Source organism: Telopea speciosissima, chromosome 9, assembly GCF_018873765.1.
Source record: "Telopea speciosissima isolate NSW1024214 ecotype Mountain lineage chromosome 9, Tspe_v1, whole genome shotgun sequence".
Classification (NCBI taxonomy): Eukaryota; Viridiplantae; Streptophyta; class Magnoliopsida; order Proteales; family Proteaceae; genus Telopea; species Telopea speciosissima.
The window spans coordinates 8,019,740-8,023,254 of NC_057924.1; the positions used below are offsets into that span (position 1 = coordinate 8,019,740).

General features: G+C 42.3%; 1 protein-coding gene across 1 annotated transcript in view; it reads left to right on the forward strand.

Moving 5' to 3' along the window:
• LOC122638587 (cysteine-rich receptor-like protein kinase 10) overlaps positions 1-3,515 on the forward strand; it is a 49,200-nt gene that overhangs the window by 33,705 nt on the left and 11,980 nt on the right. The gene's annotated exons all lie outside the window — the stretch shown is intronic.

The window sequence follows — 3,515 nt, forward strand, 5'->3', positions numbered from 1 at the left end:
TGTCTCCATTTAGGATTCTTACTCGCCATTGTATATGATGTGGGTTCAGTTTCCATAGGCTGAGATTGGGTAAGATAGGCTGTGGAAACTGGATGGCGGGTTGCCATTAAGTTTAATTTCAATAATGGTTTGGTTACCCCAGACCGCAGTCTTGTGACCATAGAGTGTTGGACCGGTGGTGGCGGTGAAGGAGTTGGGTTTGATGGCTGATTGGGCGGGCTTAAATTTTGAATCTGTGAGTGGATTGAATGATGTGTTGGTGATTATGTGTTTTGAGATGGGCTTGAGGCTGGTAAGGCAAGAGTGGTGTGACCTAACTCGGTTATGGTATTGGATGGTTCGGTTATGGTATTAGATGGTTCGGTTAAGGCTTGTGATGGGTTTTGGTGATGTGGTAATGCCACAATATTGTCACTTGTGGTAATGGGTTATGAATGGGTGGCTTGTTGGGTGGGATTTTGGTTGAATATGGAAAGCACTCCTCATCATAGGTGACAGGGCGTGAAATGTAGGTCCTTCCAATTAATGGATCGAAACACTTGTACCCCTTATGGCTGTTACTATACCCAATGAAGACACATTGAGTAGATCGAAACTGCATTTTGTGCTTGTTATATGGTCGTAACCATGGATAACAAGCACTACCATAGGTACGCAGCAGCCTATAATCCGGATCTTTGCCAAATAGTGCTTGATAGGGAGACTTATTTTTCAATATTGGAGTAGGCAGCCTGTTGATCAAGTACGTGGCTGTTTCAAAAGCTGAAGCCCAAAATTTCATAGGGACTGAAGCACGTGCCATAAGTGTTAAACCTGTTTCTACAATATGGCGGTGCTTGCGTTCTGCCTGGCCATTCTGTTTAGATGTATGGGGGCATGAATATTGATGTACTATGCCTTTCTCTTTGAAAAATTTATCAAAAAATTGATATTCCTTTGCTCCATTTGACTAAAATGTTTTCACATTACATTTGAAGATGTTCTCAACATGAGCATTGAATTGCTTGAATACAGTGAATGCTTCAGAATGTGACACAATAGGAAATATCCAGGTGAACCTGCTATAATCATCAATAAATGAGATGTAGTATTGAAACCTTGCATAGAAGGAGTTGGTGCTGGACCCCAAATATCGGAGTGCACAAGTTCAAATGGTGAGGATGCCATTGAATTATTTACGCCAAAGGGGAGTTTATGTGACTTTCCCATTTGGCAGGAAACACAAATTGCTGAAGAAGATGACACTTGAAGTGGTAGAGAATGCTGATGCAGTAGGGAACTCATGCATCTGGAGGAAGGATGACCCAGTCTGTCATGCCATACGGACTTGGATACTCCATCTCCAATGTTTATTGTTGGCTGCAAAGAGGATGACTGTGGTTGAGGATGAGGCAGGCCATACAAGCCGTCCTTAATTATTCCTTTGAGCAATGTGATCCCCCGTGCATGGATCCTTCACATAACAACAGGTTGGATGAAATTCCAATATGACAATATTATCAGCTGTAAACGTACTAACTGACAATAAATTCTTAGTGATTTCAGGCACATGTAACACATCATTCAAGGTAAAAAATTTTAAAGAAGAGGAAATATTAGCAGTGCCAATATGATCTATGCTCAAACTTGCCCCATTGCCGACCCTTACTTGGTCGGACCCTGTGTATGGTGAACTGATATTCAAGTTTGCCATATCAGAAGTAATGTGGTGGGTTGCTCCCGAATCAGGGTACCACGCAGCATCAAATGATGCATTTGGTGTTGCAAGTAAAGCCTCTGACTGAGCTGTAGCAGCTGGTGGAGATGGAGCTTGATAGTTTGGGTTGAACCGACTGTAGCAGGTTGTAGCTGTGTGATTGGTTCGATGACATATCTGGCAGCATGTGTTGGCATTCATTTGTGTATTTTGAGAATTGTTGTTGTTGGTGTAGCTGCGTCCTCGGCCAGCATTGTTTCTGTTGCCACGACCTCTTGCATTGTGGTTGTAGTAACCACGACCTTGACCATTTGTAGAGTAGGTGGTGGTCAAATTTTTAGCAGCCATATTGGCTTCAACTGTCGGTAGATCAAGATGAGGAGACCGTTGTTCCCTTAGGATTTCCTGGCTAAGAAGAAGGCCAGTAAAGTCCTCTAAGGGGAGTGGTTCCAGCCGAGATGTGATAGATGTGGCGAATGACTTGTATTCTGCTCCAAGGCCACGAAGGATACTGAGAATGACGTCTGAGTCTCAGACTGGATGGACGACAGCAGCTAGGTTATCAACCGAGCTACTTATCTTTTGTAGGTACTCCGCCATCGAGAGAGTTCCTTTCTTCATTTGGAACAACTGATATTTCAGTTGCATAATCCTTGCCTGAGAATGGGAGGCATAGGTGCTCTCAAGGGTGCTCCACGCAGCTTGTGACGTATTGAGGCCAACGATTTGAGCTAGGGTGCTCTCAGTCAGAGATGAGATAATCTAGCTTAGGATTATTTGGTCTTGCTTCCTCCAAGTTAAGTAAGCACGATTAGGGATGGGTAGATCAGAGGAATTAGATTCGGGTGAGGTAGATTGGAGCTTCGGTGGAGCAGGAATACTCCCATCAACATATCCATAAAGGTCATTGGTAGGAAGCAGTGGCGAAAATTGTGATTTCCACAGTAAATAGTTGTTCCTGTCAAGCTTGACAGGAAGCAATGAGAAGACATTCGTTGGAGAAGTGTTGGTGGTAGGGGCGGTGATGGTGGCGCCGGAGTTGGTGGAATTTTCAGAATGAGCCACGGGTGGAGGCGACGTTGGTCTACTGGCGATGATACCAAGTCAGAGTTTGAATTTGAATTTAACTCTCCTTATCATCATATGTGATGAGAGGAGTGTGTATATACAACTTTGAGTGTAACGTTACATTTGAATTTACAGTTACAAAGGATAGTGTTTGAGTTGATCACAACACTTCCTATTATTTAGGATTGTGATAATCCCTAGAAGATGGAACTAACCCAACGGGTATTGACTCTATCAACTTATTCAAGTTTTGAATAGGATTTTGAATATTTGAATTGTTGTTTACATTACTTATTTTTTCTAATGCAGAAAAACAAGGAAGCATACTTTGTGAGGAATTCTGTTTACCTTAATTTGATATGTATGGATCCATGGAGCCAAACCCATTTAGTTGGGATATGGCTGAGTTATTGTGGCTGTTGTTGTCCTTGTAGAAAAACAAGGAAGATCGTTTGGAAAAATTGTTGCTATTGTTGTGCCAGTTGCTGCTGCAGGAGTGACGATTCTTTTATCTGTTCTCTTGTATTGTTTGCTAATCTAGAAGAAAAAGAAGAACCTGTCAAAGGAGAATGGTAGAAGCTTTGGCCCTTTTATCTATCTCTCTTAAAAAGCTCTTGATCTACTTGAATATCCCAAAATCACTCTTGGTTCTGCTTTTGGCTTGTGCACAGGTGAGAACACAATTAAAACTGCGGAGTCATTGCAATTTGATTTCAATACAGTCCTTGTAGCCAGGGAAAACTTCGCCAAC